The sequence below is a fragment of the Hemitrygon akajei genome, chromosome 15 (genome assembly GCF_048418815.1).
Source record: "Hemitrygon akajei chromosome 15, sHemAka1.3, whole genome shotgun sequence".
NCBI lineage: Eukaryota > Metazoa > Chordata > Chondrichthyes > Myliobatiformes > Dasyatidae > Hemitrygon > Hemitrygon akajei.
In genome coordinates, this window is record NC_133138.1 from 47,039,810 (window position 1) to 47,061,895 (window position 22,086).

General features: G+C 39.9%; 1 protein-coding gene across 5 annotated transcripts in view; it reads right to left on the reverse strand.

Annotated features, from left to right (window-relative positions):
• LOC140739316 (protein FAM13B-like) overlaps positions 1-20,821 on the reverse strand; it is a 129,841-nt gene extending 109,020 nt beyond the window's left edge. For 2 of the 5 annotated variants that reach the window (XM_073067491.1, XM_073067489.1), the window contains exons 1-2: positions 20,626-20,820; positions 13,354-13,520 (exon numbers count right to left, since the gene is read on the reverse strand). The gene's annotated coding sequence lies outside the window, so the exon portion shown is untranslated. Of the gene's footprint in view, positions 1-13,353; positions 13,521-20,625 lie in introns of all 5 variants that reach the window. The other 3 variants (XM_073067492.1, XM_073067493.1, XM_073067490.1) reach the window with 2 other exon arrangements.
• Positions 20,822-22,086: the final 1,265 nt, after the last annotated feature.

A 22,086-nucleotide genomic window follows, 5' to 3' on the forward strand; every position in this document is an offset into this window, starting at 1 on the left:
CAAAGACTCAGGCTATTTGCTTTTTGAAAAGGAACATTATACCCATAATTGATCAAGTTATATGGTGAATCTCTTAAACAAGAGTCAGTACTAAAGTTTCTAGTTATGTGGATAGGCAGGGCTAACATGAAAGGTTCCATGTGAATAAAAGTACTTAAGTGTAAAACAACCCTTAATGTGCTCAGGTGCTTATTTGGGTGTCATTGGGGTGCGGGTAGGAGGTCACTTCAACAAACATATATTGCTTTAATCAGACTTGTCTTTGATTATGGATGCTTTGCTTATAGGTCAGCCTCACCAGAAGTCTTAAACCCTAGATAAAGTTCAAGCTCAAGCACTGACATTATGTTGTGGTGCTATTAAATCATTCTCAATTTTGGCATTACTGGTAGAAATAGGTGAAGCAGCTTTACATCCACGCAGGTTACAGTTAGCAATGGTTTACTGAGTTCAGGTAAGTTGGCAGCATTACTTGAATGTTGGGAACACTCTCCAGTTTTGGGTGGACATGAAATGAATAGGCATAAAATCCTGGTGTTTAATGTGGATTGTGGGCCCAGGGTACCCTTTTCTGTCATTCCTTCACAGTTTTACCCTTTGACTGTGGGGTGATTTAAGCTTTCAAGAGAAGATCCAAGATGAGAAATGTTTGTTTATTGGAGGCACAGGAAGTTCAGCAATATATGCAAGGCCATTATCATGGATTCTTAGATATCTACACAGATGGTTCAAAAGATCCAATGACAGGTCGTTCAGATATTTCTGTTTATGTTCCAAAGTTTTAGATGACGTAAAAGATTATCAGACAATATCACTATTCACATCTGAGATGGTTGCTATCATTTTAGACTTAGAATGGGTCAAAGAAGTCCATCCTTATTCTATACTCTGATTCATTCTTAGTCTTGGCATCCATAAAAACAGGCATTTCAAATTTTACGGGACATTCATCTTGAGATTGGTCAACATCTGTTAAGACTGCAAGGTCCAGGCCTGTGGATACATTTCATGTGGGTTCCAGCCCACATAGGGGTTGAAAAGAATGAGGTGGCAGACATTCTTGCCGAACATCACTTAAAATTAAGAATATAAATGTAGTGGTCCCTTTGTACAAGGAGATGAAAGTCATAATAAATTGGGATAAGGGGAAAAAAAGGCCTGCATTTACATAAAATTCAGAGGATGGTAGGAACTCAACTGGGAGATGGGTACAAAAGGAGGGAAGTAGTTATACTTACATTTACGTACTGGACATACTAGGTTGAATAATTCCTTATTCAGAGTTAATATACATTATACAGGCATTTGTAGGGACTGCACCCGTCAATAAACAGTGCAGCATATTTTGTTTGAATGCAGTTCCTATAAGATGCAAAGGAAAAATTGTTAAATTGAGATCTTTGGGACAGACAATTTAACATGGAAAGTTTGCGAGGATACCACCACCATTGTAATGTATATAATTGCCTATTTGATTTCCTGAAAAGCATTGGACTTGAGAATGAGTTTTTTTGGCAGGGGGCATTGTGGGTATACTTCCCTCTCTTTGTTTCATGCTCCAACCTAATAGATGGCGGTAATGCACCTTATGTTTGTCTGCCAACTGCCATTAAACTTTACTCGTTGTTGGAGTGGATCAGTATTAGAGTGGAGTGTTGAAGTTTTGGTGCGAAGAGGTGGAGCAAGTGGAATTTTTTGGGGAAAAAGCTTAAGTAAGACAAAGGTAAGAACATATAAGGTTTTGGGTGCAGCCATGCTGAGAGGAAGTGCTTTGTGAGAAGTATCAGGGTTCTGGTTGGAAAGTTGCAGTGAGCAGAAGCAACGGTAAGGTCTCTTGCTTTGTCATTTCTACTGCTCTGAGCAATAACAAGGCAGTGGTATGCTCCTCCAGTGTCTCTGATACTTGGTTGTCACAAGGGTAGGATTGGCTGCTTGCTGTTCCAGGATTTAGATGTTTCAAAAGGAATAGGGAGGGAAGTAGGGGGTGGGAAATAGAGAAGATTGACACTGCTGATCAGGTATAGTGTCATAGAGCAGAAAGGAAGGACATTATAGAGGGACTGTCCACGGGTGGAAGTCAAACAGGAAGGGTGCAATTACACTACTGTGAGTATTCTATGAAGCCTCCACAATAGCCACTGAGGAGCACATAAGTAGGCAGATTTTGGAAAGGTGTGGAAGTAACCTTTCAATTTCCCTAATAATGATTAGCACCTCTTTAGTGCAAGAGGTTTAGATTAGGGCAGAATTTGATCAGTATCCAGGAAGGACTACAAATAGTATGTAGACAGGCTGACTAGAGGGGATGCCATGGCAGATCCAGCACAAGGCAATGGACCCATCAGGTGATAGATCTGTGGACAAGCATTTTGGAAATAATGTCCATAACAACCTTTAGCAAAGGAAACAGGGTTTTAAAGTCCCTATACTGACTATCTTGCTGGCAAACATGCAGTCTCTGGTGAATAGAATCCATGATCTCATAGCTAGGGTGCTGAATCAGAGGGACATTAGGATTGTACGTGTCCTTTGTTTCATGGAATCCTGGTTAACCCCTTCTGTACCGGATGCAGCGATTCATATCGATAGGCTTACTATACACCGTCAGGATAGAGCTATACAGTCTCTCAAAAGCAGAGGTGGGAGGAGTATGCCTCATAATCAACTCTTCTTGGTGCACAAATCTATCAGTGCTGTCCCAATTCTGCTTGCCTGATCTGGAATATCTAGCAGTTAAGTGCTGCCCTTTTTACCTACGAGAGTTCTCTGGGGTCATTTTGGTAGCAGCTTACATTCCACCTCAGGCTAATATCAAGTAGGCTTTAGATTAGTGGTCGCCAACCCGTCAGTCCTTGAGACTTTCCCAGTAGATCCCGAAAAAAATGAAAATACACAAATACTGTTGAGAGATTGTTTCCGGGTTACAGGGTTTTAGTTCCGTTCTTTCTGCCCAGTGCGCATGCGTGTAGCTCCCCCGCCACCCACTGGTCTCCAACCACCAGGCCACAAGGAAACAATACGAGTCAGCTGCACCTTTCCTCATTCCCAGTCATGCCCATTGTTGAACTTGAACCCACGCAAGATCATTACCCAAGTGCGTCAGGGATCACTGGTTGGCCTTGGGTAACCAGCCGTGTCATGTGGCCGGCGAGAAGTACCGCTGCTACCGGCCTGGAGCACAGACAGATGGGCGCCGCCTCTAAACCAGTTTAGCACACCGAATGTTCGTGGGGAACCCGGTGCTAAAATATTCGCAAACAACCTAATTCGGGCTCAGGATTTCTTAAGTAGCAGAGCAGCTACCGCGCTGCGATTGACTGCAAGTTTTGTTGGCTGATAGATCCTACAAAAGGGGCGGACGTGTCCAGTTGCATTCCTCACTCGGTCGGTCACTCTCTCCGGACTGCAACCGCCGCAGCCCCAGTACAGGAACAGACACACCTGGCCAAGGTAGCGGGCAGGCGGGAAGCTGAAGCTCGGGCCTGGAGGCTGTCTAATGAGGCAATGAAGCCCTCAAAACTGCTTCAGTACCGAGTTCAAGCACCCCGCACTTAAAGACAAACCCACTGAGTTTTTTCCAGCGTTAAAAACGTGAACAAGCGGGACAGCAGGCAAGTGCTGAGAGCCACGTAAACTAAATTGTGGAATAGACTGGACATAAGGAACCTGCTTCGAGTATCGCTGTATTCCAGTCATGTTTAACACCCCCCCCCCCCCCAAACCAATCGGCCAGTCCACAAGAATATTGTCAATATTAAACTGGTCTGCAGTGCAAATAAAAAGGATGATGACCCCTGGAGTTCATACGTTATTTCTACTTCCGGGTTGCGGGGTTTTACTTCCGGTCTTTTCTGCCCCGGTGAGCATGCGTGTAAGTAATCGATTTGGAGTCAATCTTGCCTTTCACTAAGGCCGAGGTAGGAGATCTTGGGCTTCAAAAGGTTGGTGACCACTGCTTTAGATTATCTGAACAATGGGATCAACTTGCATGAAACAGAGCACCCTAACACCTTCACCATTGTTTTGGGAGATTTTAACCAGTCTGAAAAAAAAACACTAAGCAACCACCATCAATTGATCACTTGTAATACCAGAGGAAACAACACATTGGACCATTGCTATACCACCATCAAGAATGCCTATGTGCTATTCCACACCCTCACTTTGGGAAGTCTGATCACCTGCCTGTACTTCTACTCCCCGAGTATAGGCAGAGACTGAAGATTGCAGCACCAGCAGTGAGGACCAAGAAGGTACAGACAAGGGAAGCACAGGAGTACCTACAGGACTGCTTTGAATCAGCAGACTAGACTGTATTCAGGGATTCAGCTTCAAACCTGGATGAGTAGGCTGCAGTTGTTACCGACTTCATTAAAACCTGTGTGGATGATTGGAGTGCCTACAAAGACTTGCTGTACATTCCCAAACCAAAAGTCATGAATGAACCACGAGCTATATCATCTGCTGAAGGCTAGATCAATGACATTCAAGTCTGGCAACCGAGGCCTGTACCAGAAAACCTGCTATGGTTTGCAGAGGGCTATTTAAATGGCGAAGAGTCAATTTCAAACAAGGTTAGAGGCAACATCAGATGCACAGCAACTCTGGCAGGGTCTGCAAGACATACTTCCGACAAAGCAAAACCCAACAGCATGAATGGCATCGATGCTTCACTACCAGATGAACTCAACGTCTTCTATGCACGCTCTGAAAGGGAGCACACAGCTACAGCTCTGAAGACCCCTGCTGCACCTGATGACCCTGTGATCTCTGTCTCAGAGGCCAATGTGAGGATGTCTTTAAAGAGAGTGAACTCTCGCAAAGTGGAAGGTCCTGATGGAGTACCTGGTAAGGCTCAAAACCTGTGCCAACCAACTAGTGGGAGTATTCAAGGACATTTTCAACCTCACTGCTACAGGCAGAAGTTCCCACTTGCTTCAAAAAGGCTACAGTTATACCAGTACCTAAGGATAATATGGGCTGCCTTAATGATTATCACCCAGTATATTATCTAGTGATGAAATGCGTTGAGAGGTTGGCCATGACTAGACTGTCTCAGCAAGGAGCTGGATCCTTTGCAATTTGCCTATCACCACAATAGGTCAACGGCAGATTCAATCTCAATGACTCTCCACGTGGTTTTAGACCACTTGGACAACACAAACACCTATGTCAGGATGCTGTTCATTGACTATAGCTCAGCATTTAATACCATCATTCCAACAATCCTGATTGAGAAGTTGCAGAACCTGGGCCTCTGTACCTCCCTCTGCAACTGGATCCTCGACTTCCTAACCGGAAGACCACAACCTGTGTGGATTGGTGATAACATATCCTCTTTGCTGATGATCAACACAGGAACACCTCAGGGTTGTGTGCTTAGCCCTCTGCTCCACTCTCTCTATGGGGGGTGGGGGAATGGGTGCGGACTTGCATTTGCACTCACACTGCCTGGGCACCTCCATGTGGCAACCCCAGGAGATAGGGGACCTATGATCCCCTTGAGCTAAGATCCAGGCACCTTCGGTACGGGCCAACCATCCGTACTGTCTCTTTATCGGGTTCTGTCAGACAAAAATGTAATGACTCTAGGGCCTTTGCCCCAGGGCTTGACCCAATAGGATAGCACAACCATCTACAAGTTTGCTGACGATACAACCATTGTTGGTGGAACCTCAGGTGGTGACAAGAGGACATACAGGAGTGAGATATGCCAACCAGTGGAGTGGTGCCACAGCAACAAACTGGCACTCAACGTCAGTAAAACAAAAGAGCTGATTGTGGACTTCAGGAAAGACAAGACAAAGGAACACATACCAGTCCTCATAGATGAATCAGAAGTAGAGAGTGAGCAGTTAAACGTTCCTGGGTATCAAGATCTCTAAGGATCTAATCTGGTCCCAATATATTGATGTAGTTATAAAGAAGGCAAGAAAGTGGCTATACTTCATTAAGAGTTTGAAGAGATTTGGCATATCAACAAATACACTCAAAATTGTACCATGAAGAGCATTCTGACAGGCTGCATCACTTTCTGGTATGTGGGGGGGGGGGGGGGGGGTGGCTACTGCACAGGACCAAAAGAAGCTGCAGAGGGTTGTAAATCTAGTCAGCTCCATCTTGGGTACTAGCCTACTAAGTACCCAGAACATCTTCAGAGAACAGTGTCTCAGAAAGGCAGCGTCCATTATTAAGGACCTTCAGCACCCAGGGCATGCCCTTTTCTCACTGTTACCATCAGGTAAGAGGTACACAAAACTGAAGGCACACACTCAGCAATTCAGGAACAGCTTCTTCCCCTCTGCCATCCGATTCCTAAATGGACATCGAATCCTTGGACACTACTCACTTTTTTTAAAAAATACAGTATTTCTGTTCTTTAATCTATCCAAAATATGTATACAGTAATTAACTTGTTTATTATTATTTTTTCCTCTCTTCTCGATTACATATTGCATTGAACTGCTGCTGCTGCTAAGTTAACGAATTTCACATCAGATGCCGGTGATAATAAACCTGATTCTGAACTACAGACAAGAGCTAAGGATATGTGAAAGCATTAATTGGGGAAGAGCTAATTAGATGGTATGAGGCAGGAACTTGAGTGTAAATTGGTCTTTTCTCAGCTAAGTGCACAACTGAAATGGGGAAGCTGTTTAGAGAGAATTTGCATGGCATTCTGGATACGTTTAGCAGGAGACATGGAAAGAACAGTTGGCTAATGGAAAGATGAGATACATTTCTTCAAGAGGGAAAAAAGTCATACAGGGTTTTGATAATAAGAGAAGACTTGGGATAGCTATAAGGATAAAAGAGAAGACTTGGGATAGCTATAAGGATAAAAGAGAAGACTTGGGATAGCTATAAGGATAAAAGAGAAGGCCTTGGCAACTAGGATTAAGGAAAACCAACTTATCCTACATATATACAAAGAACAGGAAGATCACTATATATAAGAACCAGAGTGGTGGGTGCCTGGAACACCTCCAGTGGTGGTGATAGAGACTGATACAATAGGAGCATTTAAAAGACTTACAAGAAAAATAGAGGGATATGGGCTGTGTCAGAGAGAAGGGTTAGAATGATTGTAAAGTAGGTTTATAGACTGGCACAACATCATTGGCTGAAGGGCCTGTACTGCATTATGTTCTATGACAAAATATATTTTTTCTGCACCTTTCTTCTATGTTTGAAAACTAAATCTTCAGCATAGTTAGCCATGAATTGAGTCCATATGTTCTATAAGCCACAGCTGGTAAATTATGTTCCTATAGTTCCCCCCCCCCCCCCACCCCACAACCCCATTTACAGTACTGCACAAAAATCTTAAGCACATATGTAGCTAGGCTGTCCAAGACATGTGCACAGTACTTTAGTAATTATGTACTGCAGCCACAAAAAAAAATCATGACAAATGTGACTGATGATAAACCCGATTCTGATATGGGTCTCTACTGCGGACCAAGAGTAGGGAGAGGGGAATCATGGTTAGAAAAAAAAAAGGGAGAAAGTGGAAAGCACAAGAGACATTCTGTAATGATCCACAAATCAATTGTTTTGAAGCAAGTAACCTTGCCTGGTGTCTCATGGCTATTTTACAGGATTACATTAAAGACTAGGTGTCAGTTTTAAACATTTGAATATAACTGAGATATACATCTAATCTTTAACCACCTTAAAAGGCATACACTTTTATGGGTTAAAAGTCCTTTATGCTGTAGCAATTCTGATTCCAAGAATTAGAAGATGAACCATTACATACAGCTAGTCCAGTAAAATCCAACCACCCACCACCTCAACCCCCCAGAATCAGTGATGCCATTAATGACAAAGTGAGGCAATTCGCAGTTCTCAATATTTAACATCTTATGGAATAAATGGAAATTTGATTATCCTTTTGTCAGAAATATAATACAGTAAGAAACTTACCAGTCTTTGAACCGCAACAACACTGGCCATTTACTAACTAGTATTTCCTTGCACCTGCACTTCCTCCAAGTTGAATTTGGTGAATCATGTTTAACCAACACAATGTTTTTTTGTTTAAGAATAAGCTAATAAAATGTGATGTATAACACCTATTCCACACATCTGAATTTTCAAAAAGGTATTAAATAAAGACATAATGAAGTTTGGTAAGCAATGCTGAAATCCATGTAGTGGTAAAATGTCGAGTTGAGTAATATACTCTCCTAAGGGGTTATCGATTGGTAGATCCTCAAGTGGCTGTAGAGGCCAGTCTGGGATCCACATTCTGGTGCAGTGTGGCTGTGGTTAGTGGCTGGATATTTTGGTTGTTCATTCTCTCTTTTCACAGCTGCCACTTGTACTCTGCAGCACAGCAAAGGTCACTCTCATGTAGCACAGCTTCCTCTTGAACATTTTTCCTCCAGTGAAATGTCTTCAGTTTTTAGATGTAATGTTGAATTTCTTCAGGCTGATGTTGGTGTAATCTTTGAAGCATTTCCTTTGCCAAGCAGGGGCTTGCTGACTGTATGAACCATGCATATGTTCTCTATTTGCATTGTATCCTGTGTTGCACATTTATTATGTTAATAGTCACATGAGTGGGGGGGGTAAAAGCAATGGGAATAAGTCACATTCATGCTTATTTCGTTGTAGTTTGGAAGCCGAGGACCAATGGAATATTATGTATCTGTTGCTGAATGCTCAATTATGCTTAGCTGACATCTGGGTATGCTTAGGCTTCATTGCTTAAAGATTGTATGTTTGCTAATTGCTAATAAAGGATTAAATACACATCCTTGACTTTTGGAGCAATCACAGAAGTGAGGGCGCATCATGCAAGTATAACAAATCCATAGTGTCGCTAGTGTTTTGGTTGCTACATTCTGTTAGCAAAAGTTTGACAGTTATACCAAATGAACATCAGCATTCAGACGTGTCTGAGAAACTAGCATTGCAGCTTGGGGCAAGTAACAATTTTTTTGTTGGTTCATGCCCAGTGTTTCAGTTTGAAACACAGGTTTGAACAGTCAATGCTGCCTGTCCATTGAGAACTGAAAACTGTGAAATGGTGTTTGCCTGACTAGCTCAACCACTTGGTTCTGTTGAAATGCTGAACTGAAATACTGCTTTGACTGTCAACACCGAATTGAATTTGTCATTGTTTTATCTGGTTCTTGCACTTGGAAAACAACACGAGTCAAGTCAGAAGCAGTGACCTTGAAGTCAACAGTGAGAAATTTTTTTATTTTTTTTAAAACTTGCGATATTGAAGGTCAGATTGCTGGAGGAAAGTGAAAATATTTATAAAGCCACAGAACAAGCTGTGACTATGTATAAAGCTGAAGACAGCATGTCTAACATGCATGCAGCTTGTTCTATTGCTAACAGATCATGCTGTGCACCGGCATACATTAGAATGGAGACCAATTTAGCTGCTTTATACACAAGACAACAGATATTGAGGAATAAACATGCACTGGAAAAGATGGGCCAGCTTCAAAGAAACCAGGAAGAGAAAATGGAACAGCTTTGAAGAAATCAGGAACAGATGAAAGAGCAACTTCAGAGAAAGATGGAGCTGCTTAAGTTGCAGAAAGAAAATGCAGCCAAGATAGCCAGAGTTAAAGCACTAAGGGCTTCAAGTGCCATGAGTGTAGGGCAGTTCTATGGGGAGAGTTCGTATGTTGACATGGAACAGAGGAAATCCAGCATTCTCGGTGTCAATGTGGATACATCTGAAACACAGTTTTCAATGGTCAGTGCTGCCTGTCCAATTGGGGACTGAAAACTGTGTAATAGTGTTTGCCCGAGTAGTTCAACGACTTAGTTCTGTTATGGAAATACTGCTTTGACTATGAACCACAGGTCTGAACCCCAAGGTTCACTCTCAGCTTGTACCAAGAAAGCACACGTCACTCGTTTCATGTGATAAAAATCTAAATGCTGCACTGGAGAGCACAAAGATGCAAAAGGAAATAATGACCACAGTGATGCAACAGAAATGCATTGCATCTCTGCCTAAAAGAGATTAAAATTCTCGATGGCAATTCATTTGAAGGCTTTCAAGAACAGCACTGAAAGCAAGACTGATAATTTATGGTGACCGTTTCTATTTTCTCGAACAGTTCACTGGAGGTTACCCTAGAGAAAAGCCTGTTGTCCATTCTATATAAACTTGGGATTCCCGGTGGCAGGTCGTGAACAATGAGGTGAAGGACGGGAGCATGAAGTAAGACCCAGAGCAGCAAAGACGTGGTAAAAGGGTGCCCTCCCAGTAAACAGTGGCACTCTTTGGGATTTGATTTACTATTTTTTTTGATAGACATTGAATGTTTCAGACATGAGCTTGGAGGATAAACATAGCAACAGACTTCAATAGAATGTTAACAAAGCAGATGAAACTCAGTGAAGAGTGCAAAGTGATACAATTCAATGTAAACAGAGGAGCAAAAATCTCAATAATTGAATTCTCCAGTGGGTGCAGGAGCAGAGATACTTCAGTGCAATTGCCTTCATCTTGGCAGGATAGGTTGCAAAAAGTTAGTAATTCACATGGGATTCTGGTCTTCATAAACCAAGTGGACAAAAGTGAGATCCCATTAAACCTTCATGATTTTAAGACAATTTTTTTTTAAATCATCCAAGAGAAAGGAGCAAATGGAAGATTTAAGGGATGTTTAAAAAAAAAAAATAGCATCAAGAATGACAGTGGACTGAGGACTGAAGTAAAGCAACTGATAAAAGATGCCACAGTGATCGGCAGAATTTTAGTATACATGAAATTATAGTTATGATCTGGAATGTACTACTAGAAGCACAGTGAAGGTAAACTTACAGATTTGGATATATTTGAAAATTTAAGGGAAGACTAGAGCTTGGGATTTAGTAGACACTCAGCAAGCTTGGAAGCAGCTGAAGCAGATCAGAAACCCTGAGAGCATCCAAGATGGAGACCAGAGCCCCTAGAATCAGGTTAAACAATTCAGCTATCTACAATAACATCATGATAAAGCAGCATTAGAATTTCTACAATACTTCAAGTTGCAAATGGCTTTAGTTAGGCACATTAGAAACTGTACGGAATCCAGGACAGACTGTACAAGCAGTTATAAAGATGGGAAAAGTTTACGGAATTGATGAAAAATTTCTTTAGCCAGAGGGTGGTGAATCTGTGGAATTCATTGCCACAGACTGTTGTGAAGGCCAAGGCATCAGGTATATTCAAAGCAAAGGTTTACAGGTTCTTGATTTGCAAGGGCATCAAAGATTACAAGGGGAAGGCAGCAGAGTGGTTTTGAGAGGATTAATAAATCAGCCATGATGGAATGGCAGGCAGACTTGATAGGCTGAATGGCCTAATTCTGCTCCTATATCTTACAAGAAGAGAGGTACATGAGGTTAGTGACTGTTTTGTATGACTGCAAAGTACGATATAACATTAAATACAGTGTTGTGGTTAATTAAGAACTCAGTAATAGGAACGGGGAGAAAAACCATGCACTTTCATGTGCATTTGTTGAATGTGTCATACACATTTGGATTCCAAAACAAAACTTACGGCATAAACTGGAATAAGAGCTGAATAAAATTTAAGAACTTAATCAAAGTTGTTTTAAAACCTAGAAATCTCCAAAATTGCACATCCATAATCTAAAAATGAAATCTTTAATTCAGAAAATCAACTTTTATATTTGCTTAATGAAAGGCTTGAATTTCATTTCTGAAATAAACAGAAAATGCTGGAAAGACTCAACAGGTCAGACACCTGTGGAAAATAGTTAACATTTCAACATAATCAAAGACTCTTTATCATAACTGCAGGGGAATAAAAAGCAAGTTAGTCCAAATAGCAGAGAAAGTGATAGGAGAAGCATGGGTGGAATATTGAAAATGTCTGTAATTGGGTGAAATGATCAAACCTTTGAAGTAGACTTGAAGTTCCCAGATATTTTGCCCAAATTAATCAAAATGCTTTAAAACATATTTTCTAGCAAACTTTTAAATCATTACTATGAAATACAATATAGGCATCATTTTAAAATCCATTTGAGTTTAAAAGGCTCAAATTCCAGTACAAATCCTCATCACAAGCAAACAAAAGAAAATGCCTGGTTTACCTCTAGTTCTTTAAATAGTACAACTATTTAGATTATTCTTGCAAAAACAAGTGTAACAAGAGCTCATAATGATAAATACTCAATAAAAGCACTCTAGATCTTGTTTTTTTTAATCCAGTTTAGCAGAATTTAGTTATGCAAGCATCCAACACTCCTCCTTGGAAAAAAGAATCACAACTGAAACCAAGACTGCCAAGCAAAACAGTTCACATTGCTACATTGCTTGATCGCCATTTTAAGAGAATGAGTAAAATTACACTGTGCAATGATCCTCACATTAGATTCAGGTTTGCAACACAAAATAAATTAATTTTGTAAGGGAGCACAAAGGAGAGAAGCAAAACTTATTTTTTCCTCTCTAGTGTTCCTCACTATTACCGTAGATTCCGGACTACAGAGCGCACCTGATTAAAAGCCGCTGGCTCTAATTTTAGAAATAAAATCAATTTTTTAATTGTAAAGGCCGCACCGGATTTTAGGCCGCACCGCTACTTTTAAATATACATACGTATCGGTAACACAAATTACGTTGCATATACTTTTTTACTGAACAGCACGAACAACATTCCAATATCTCCTAGCGACTGGTAAAAATATATAGACTGCAGCCTACCAGGAAAAGTTATTGATCGCCTTTAACTTAAAAGCAGCGTTTTCGCTCGGGTCTGACGCGCTTGCGTAACGCGATCGGGTCTAATCGGGTCTGACACACTTGCGTAACGCGATCGGGTCTGACGCGCTTGCGTAACACGATCGGGTCTAATCGGGTCTGACGCGCTTGCGTAACGCGATTGGGTCTAATCGGGTCTGATGCGCTCGGGTCTGACGCGCTCGGGTCTTGCTTTTCTTCGAGTATTTTCCATGTTGATGAGGGTGAGTACAAATGACTGATTTACAATAATTTAATTGTGAAAGTGCGCTTGATTTATCGTACAATTTCATTGGACCTCTGTGAACTACTCATCAATTTTATTGGTCTACTGTTACGAGGCAAAATGTTTACGAGGCGGCATGAAAAAAAACCATGTATTAGCCGCTCTGGATTAAAGGCCGCAGAGTTCAAAGCTGTTCAAAATGTGGGAAAAAAGTAGCGGCTTATAATCCGGAATCTACGGTAGTTGGATGACAAGTAACAGCACATTAAGGAAAGTAAGCCATAACAGTTCTGTCCACCCAGATATTCTTCTCCCCCTCCCATTGGGTAGAAAATACAAAAACCTGAAAACATAACTGATCAAAAAGTATTGCTTTACATCAAGAAACTTACCTTTGAGCACAGACACCCACTGAAAAAAACAACTTATACACCAATCACCCTTAGTGAATAAGCATTTTTTTAGCCAGCTATGGTTGCTTGAGATTGTGGCAAAAGATCAACCTGTAGTTCCTCATTGAAGAAACACAGAATATGTCCAATCTTTCTTGGTAATTAACCTAAAAGGAAAACAAATAGCATTATTAGCAAGGCAGTGTTAAATAATACATTAAAAATGGTACAGGATGGCTAATTTTAAAAAAAGGACTTTATACTTAAAAGCATTAATTTTCCCTTTTCTTCTCTATCCAATTGAAATGCAAGTACATCTTTAAATTGCAAAGCCTTTATAAAGACACTCCAAAACAAACCACTGAATTACTTCACATAAATACGTTAAGTTTATTCAAATGCTTGGCAGAATTGTTTAATGTAGATTATTATTGCATGTGTTATATAAAACAAAGAATACATTTTAAAGGATTAGTACAATAATAATGAAGTCTAATGCTCTTGCCATGATTTATTTTAAATGAATTTGAACACCTTTCACTGTGTATAAAAGTATACACAGTTCAAACTAATCAAAAAATACATTATACATGGATCATGAAATTTGTTTTTTCTTAAAAACTATTCATTGTGTTTAGATATAATGCAATGAGAGAGCAAAACAGAGTTTGAATTTTAGGTAAAAAGCTTAATTGCTTTGTTAATAATTTAGTTGCTATTATACTAGGGGGATATGTTCCCTCATATTCAACTTAAAAGAACTACACACACTATAAAATTTATTTCATAAGCTTCCCTACGGAAGTTTCAAATATTACAAAGCAGTATGGTCAAATTCAGCACTTTTGACCAATAATCACATTCATAATCACATCCATAACCTACGGACTCACTTTCAAGGACTCTTCATCTCATGTTCTTGATATTTATTGCTTATTTATTATTTGTTTTGTTTAGTTTTTGCACAGTTTGTTATCTTTTGCACACTGGTTGAATGCCCAAGTTGGTGTGGTTTTTCATTTATTCTATTATGGTTATTACTCTATTATGGATTTATCAAGTATGCCCACAAGAAAATGAATCTCAGGGTTGTCTATGGTGAAATATAGGTAATTTAATAATAAATTTAATTTGAACTTTGATGTTTATTTTTTGGGGGTGGAAGTGTGCCATGAAATGTATTGCCACTCTATGACATAATACAATTACATACAACACATTTTAAATTTTATTTTTGTTCCCCCATACTGCTAAGAATCCAGCTATTAACGTGTAATCTGTCTTCGTTTGATTTACCAAAGTATAACACTTCACACTTTACCACACTGAACTCCACCTGCAACTTCCCTGCCCAGCTTTTTATCATGTCCATATCCCCATGTAACCTACGATAACCTTCTACACTATCCACAACAACCCCAACCTTCATATCCTCTGCAAATTTACTAACTGACCCATCCACTTCCACATCCAAATCACTCATAAAAATCATAAGGAGTAAGGATCTCAGAACAAAGCCCTGCACAGTCCTCGAGGCAGAATACTTTCCATCTACTTCTACTCTCCGCCTTCTGTGGGAAAGCCAATTCTACACAATCAACTTGCCATGGATCCCATGCATTATGACTTTCTGGGAAACCCTGCCATACAGAACCTCAAAGATCTTACATCATATCCATCTAACATCATATCCACTGCTCTAATTTCAATTTGTTTTGTTTCTGCCTTGAAAAGCTTAATCAGCTTCATGAGGCACAACCTGCACCCTCACAAAGCCATGCTGACTATGCTTCCCCAAGGATCCTCTCCAATAGTGTGGCCACCACTGAATAAGACTATTGGTCTGTAATTCCAAGAATCATCTCAATTACCCTTTCTTGAACAACATTTGCAGTTATCCAATATTTTGTTTGCCACGGAGAACGCAAAGATGATTGTCAACAAACTAGGGTATAAACCAACTGGCCCTGCAGACTCATCTATCCCAATGTTTTTTGGAAGCTCCAACATGGCTTCTTTCATAACCTTGACATGCTTTAGCACATTAACCTATTCTACAAAAATCTCATAATTGTCAAAGTCCCAGTCCCTGATGAAATCAGAAACAAAAAAAAACCAATTTAAAGACATCCCCTACCTCCTGGCACATTCTTCCCCTTTATACCTGAACAGTCCTGCCCTCACTCTCGTCATCCTCCTGTTCCTTGCATACATGTAGAATATTTTAGGGATTTTCTGAATCCCACTTGCCAACTTCTCAAGTACTCTAACTTTAAACTCTTCCCAGGCTACCTTAACTCTCAAAAGCACTGCCTGATTTTTGCTTCTTACCCTTTAAATATGGTTCCTTCTTTCTCTCAACTAACTGTTCCACTTCCCGTCAACCATTTTTTCCGTCTCGTTGGGAAGACCTATCCATAACCCTAAACAGCCTCCTCACTTCTGCTGTGCATTTCCCCAGGAACATCTGTTCCCAATTTACACTCCAAAGTTCCTGCCTTATACCAATGTAATTAGCCCTCCCACAGTTAAATACTGCTCCTACCCTTATCCATAGCCATTTTAAAGGTCAAAAAGCTGTCGTTACATCCCTGGTAGTATGCCGACACACAAAAATAAAATGTCATCCAAAATTACATTTACAGAATTGCAGACATTTATGGTTTCAAAAATGGTCCAAAATTCATTTGTTAAAATTATTGTTTTACTACAGCTCAAGAGAGGAAATGCAGAAGATATCATCTGCATGGATTTTCAAAAAGTACAAAAAATGCTGGTGAACAATACTAACGTCCAAGGAATTTAAAGTTCACTAACAGCATTGATTGGACTAGAGCAGTGCTTACAAACTTTGTGTTACCACCCCTTTGCCTCCCAGACTAAACAAAAACTTTTACTGTAATTTTAGAGCATACATTAGTAGTCCAACTATTCACTACTTCATTGCTTTTTCACCAATGAGATGAAAGGGCTTGATGCAGTGATATAAGCTTCTCAATGTCTGACTGAACATCACTCAGGAGTCTCAGATCCCCATGTTCAGTAATTTAAAGACTACTCTGTTGCTTTGAAAGTTGGACAACTGCAGTTAAACCACACTCCACTAAATATGATGTTTGAGAGGCAAAAAAAGAACATCTTGACCTTTTTCCACAGTACATGATAGCGGTTAAATTTCTTTCTGCAATCAAAAGTCGTAAAATGAGTTTTTGAACCTCAGCTTCAGCTCAAACTCAGTGTGTTCAGTTCTTCCTCCATCCTTCCTGCTTATTCCTCATTACAAGGTGTCCAGGAATGGATTTATTACTCAATCAGGAAATTGGATAGAGATCCTAATATATCTCTGACATGTCTTTATGCAACACATCCAAGTGGGCACAGTATACTTGAGATCATCAGGTATTCTTTGTCTTCCAATTCAGACTCAGAAACTGGAAAAAGTCAAAAGCCAATATTGCACTTAAATAGGGTTAACTTGGACAGATATGTGGAGATGACTGTTAAGATTCACATCATTTCCTTGCAACTGAAGACTGATTTCATTAGACTTTGGAAATAATTCTGGCAAATAAGCAGTCACGCCTAATATTCTTGAGTTGATTACTAAATGAGGCGTTTGAGTCCTCAAAGAATGCTATCAGTTTCAAAAGGCATCTCAAGCAGTCTGGGAATAATTCTGGCAAAAAAATAATGTTATGCCTAATATTTTTGAGTCAATTTCTGAATGACATATTCAAGTCTTCAAAAACATTTATCAGTTTCAAGAAGTGCATAAAAGCATTTTAGGCCGTTTCCTTTTGAGAGGCACCTGACTTCTGTGTGCAACAGCAAGCATTCGAACTCTCCATCATTCTCAATACAAAGCTCTTAAAATAGTGTAGAACTGAAGGCACAGAATTTGATTTTGTTTACTGCTGTGATAAATGTATTTAATGATTTGTGTAGACAATCACTTAGGTTTGTTGCAACAAGTTGCTGTCTGTGATTTATCATTCTGTGTAATTATGTTAGGACCAGCTTTTTTTTTTAAAGTTACAACACCGTGGTGGCATCCTGTCATTGAAACTGCCTCATCTGTTGCATAAATAAGAATGTTCCCCTGCAAAACAACAACGATTGAACCATACTTGCATCTTTTATGAAACAAACATAACCAAAAAGCAGATTTGTTGCCCGGCAAAGCTGACTCACCTAACTGCAGAGCAAATTCTGTTGCCCTAAGTATGTTGTGCAACGTGTTTTCCACATTCTCATTATTCATCTTTGAACAGAGTTGTTACTGAGCAGAATCATTTACTTGGTCTGGTGACTTAAGAAAAACCACACTCAGAACTTCCCTTACTGCAAGCAGAATCAGTTCTTCTCCAACTGTATGGTGCTTTCCACATTTAGGAATGAAATGTTGTATGAAGCATCACTATTTTGTTGTGAATTGCTGGAAAACATGTTTAAGTGTTTTCCATTTCTGAAAGTTTTCACGAAGAGCCTGAAAATAAGCTAAGATCTTATTTGCTTTATCAGAATGTATTCTTTCAGATGTTCAGAGCCTGGATGGCTTCATTGCCTCATTTGAAAAAAAACTTTTTCACACAACAGAGACCTTGGCTGACATTGGTTGCTTCATGCTGGTATAAATCCGTATTTCAGATACTCCATATTATGTTGTCTAAAACTTTTTCATTTGGTCTGCTCCAGCCATTTATGTTATGAATTAATAACCACAGTCAATCACCTCAAGTGATTGTTAAGTCCAACCTCAAGTGCCGTTTTCAATAAAGGAGAAAATTATGACATATCATAGCTCAGGCAAAAGCTGACTCTTTGCCTGAAGGTACATAAAATGGGATAGTGATATCTTAGTTGAGCCATGGGCTACAGAAGCAACATCAAGACCATTCAAAAAGGCAGATTCTGAACTTTACCCCCATTGAACACCATATCCTAATTCACAGGAATTGTATCACTGCTTGAATAGAGTATGGTAATCACACTGCCTAACACTATACTACATTAGTGAATCGCAATAATGCTCAGGCCAGGCCTGGCAATAGCACTACTTCTTCAATCCAAATTTCTCATGATATGCCAAATACAGAAGTGCCACATTGCTTTTCAACAACTATAACCTGCTTTGAGCAAAGGCTAAGAGAATGGTGGGTTAGCAAGAGATTACGTCATTACACGTACATTTTATTCAATTGAGACACTGAGGATCAAATGCTTATAAGTAATTAATTCTTAAATTAAGCCTGTAATCCCTCATCTGCCCCTTGCTACCTTGCACTGCCCCCTGATCTAAGGAAATCTCACCAACCCCTGGGGAAGAGGAAGGCACAATATCGCCCACTTTGCGAACCACTGGACAGTATGGTAGACTGTAATGGTCTGGATATGAATGAAGGTAAATATTGGAAGAGGAAATTATCACCAGAATTCACGATATATTTGTGGTGAATCCTACTGACCAAAACGCAAGCATTCAGAAATACTCTTAACTTTCTCTTCTTTGAGAGTTTCTTTCAGCTCAAACTTTCAGTAAATATGGAATTGTGATTCACCTGGACCAAATCCTTTTCAACTCCTAGAAGTTGGCATTTCTCCAATTAAATATTTAATTTTACCTTAACTACTAAAAGTTGTGATTTATTTACATAAACTAAAAAACTAAAAACTTTAAAACATTAATCATGGTTTACAGTACAATATCTGTACTCAGCACTGATCCTTATAAACAGTTTCAGAGAGCCATTTGAAACATTAAAGGCAAGAAAGACTTTGCTGAGTCATTGTCATCACCAGACAAAAATAACTCTCTCATAAAACTGTTGGCAAAATCCCCAATAGATTAACCACATTCATGGGTTCCAAAGACTTTCAAACTCACATCAAAAAAACTTCTTCTCCTTAAGCATTCAACACTAAGATACTAAATTTTAAAATGCTCAGAGTCAAAACTGAAATATTGGTAATCCATTTTACAAGACAATGTTCTAATTAATTTATAACCATTATCAATTACCAGCTTACTAAAGTTTAATAACGACATTCTGTATCAATAACTTACTAAGATTAATGCAATACAAAAAAACACCATGAACGAGGGCTCTCCAAGTTTGTACTAAGGGTTTAATGTTCTAAATCAGAACGACTGCATGAAAGTGGATTCAACTATAAAGGTCAGCTTTTCCAACTGATTACAATCTAGTAGTGCCTCCATCTTCTCAAAAATACACAAGCATTGGAGGAACCCAATTTAACTCGGAAGTGAGTTTATTAAAACCTTGGGGTTACAAATTTAAATATAGACCTGTTGAAAACTCTCAAATCTAAAACAAAATATCAGAAATTGGGATGGGGAGTTACTTTTTGTAAATGTACGAATCAATAATACAGTTTAATAAAACGTTTGCAGACTACAGAATTCCTTATTAAGAGCATTTTGCCAGCCTGAAATGTTTAAAATCGAAAATAAAATTTACCTCAATTTTTTCTGATTTATTTTCTAAAGAACAATATTTGTTACCAAGGGCGTCTCAACTTCAACAGCATTAACGCAGGGGTATATTAAATGCCAAATTATGTCTCAAGCCAGGGGCAAATTATATGCAAACTTCCTGAAGACAGTGCGTAGTTTAAAACAAGGGTTTAATGAAGGCTGAGTTGTTCTAGTTCAGGATGACTAGATGTGTTCAACAACAAACACTTCCACGGCAAAAAAAAAGTCTACAAATAGCTTCGCAGAAAATACTTCCATAACCTTCTAGAATGGTGTGCGATCTCCTTTGCAGCCACCCCAAAATACTAGACAGCGAATAACTATCAAAACCCAGTGTAACCACCAAAACATTTGCCTTGACTTAATATTCCGGAAATGTTCGTCCTCCACAATTGCAGAAGGCGCCAACTATACGATTCCAAATAAAACGCGTGATATTTTTTGCGTGGAGTTACAACATTAAGTTAGAACAAAGCTACGACCGTAAATTACAAATACAAAACCTTTCATCTGAACATAGTTTTATTGTGTTTGCATAGATGCGCGGCGTTTTTATTATTTCAAAGAGGGACAGTGACAGCGTCGCGCCCAGCCAGGCCTCCCGACAGCCGCCTACGGGAGCCCCATACTCCCCGCCGACCTGCCGCGCACCGCAGCTGGCGGCGAGCGCTGCGCAGGCGCAGTTGGGGCCGCCCGCGCATGCTCAGCGCGAGCCGTCACCGGGACAAAAATACGCGGCCGCTTGAAGTCGAACTCAGGCCGAGTCCCTCACTTACTTGTTCGGGCCCAAGCAGCGGAGCTTGGCACCGACTATCCCGGGATGGTTTATTCCTAGCCGTCACGTCGGAGAATGCTGCTGTAACTTGTTCAAACAGTCCGGCCGGTCTCGTGGAAAGGCTTGCGTTCTCTTTTCGACTTTCTGTTCCACCCAGTTGTTGTATTTTCTTCGCTAATGATTAGACAACATCTGCGTCACTAACCGAAGCTGCTACAGGAAGTTACATCACTCCGATTGACCATGCTAGCCATTGACAGACAGGCTGCCCAATTACGTCACTGTCAAGCGAGCTGAGCTGCCGCCCTCAGGTAGCTTGTTACTATGGTCCCGGGGTGGGAGTGGGGGCTAAAGCCTATCCGGTCGGTATGGACCAGCAAACACGCCCCTGAGGATATGGTGCAGAATGTTCCTTATATTTATCTCGATAAAAGCGGCAAACAAAGTTAAATTAATCATTTTGCCTACAACAGTCCCACTAAATATATTTCTCGGGTGCCAATACCATGCATGTTCGATGGTCAAGTAATATGAAAGAATGAGCGCTCTAGAGTAAATAAATGGCACAATTAAAACAAACTGTATTGCAGTAGTATGCTAGACTTAGTCGTACAGTAATGCTGCATTACTGCAGTCAAAGCCTACACTATGATATTCCAGTGTGAGTCCTGATGAAGGGTCTCGGCCCGAAACGTCGACTGTACTCTTTTCCATTGATGCTGCCCGCTCTGCTGAGATCCTCCAGCATTTTATGTGTGTTGCTTGAGTGCAATATTCCTCGTCTGTGATATTCCTGAGTCCGCAATAAAACATAGTGTTATAAAGCTCCGAAATGCTGCAGAATATTCAGGACCTTACCCATGTGACAATTATTTATTATGTGGTTGTGGAGGCAGATGTAAAACAAACAAAGCAAATTCCCATACCTGAGATTACAGCACGAATCATTTATAAAGAGTAAAAACCTTGATTTGTTTCTATGTATCCATAGTTCAGAGAAGTTGAAGACTGCATCACTTTCAAGTTGAGGTTAGCACCGTCATAAACTCATTGAGGTTGGCAGAGTCATACACTCACAAAACAAAACAAGATTTTCTTTTGCAAAATTCAGTACTTCATGCCATGATATACTCAGTTACAAAGCAATGAATGACAAGAATGGTCTGTAGTTACAAAGAAAGGTTGAATAGGCTGTGATTATAATTATTGGAATATAGATCAGATTCCTAGTTATTTACCACATGTTCATTGAAACAAGCAACCAAATATGTTGTTTGCATTAATAAACAGCACACCCAGAGATGTGCTGGGGACAGCCAATAAGAGCTGCCACACTTTCTCGTAAGGTGAGACCTTGTAGTTTATAAAATAATGTGGGGCATATGTAAGGTGGTTAGACGGATTCTGTTTTTCAGTATAGGACTAGAGGGCACTAGTTTAAAGTGAAAAGGGGGAAATTTAA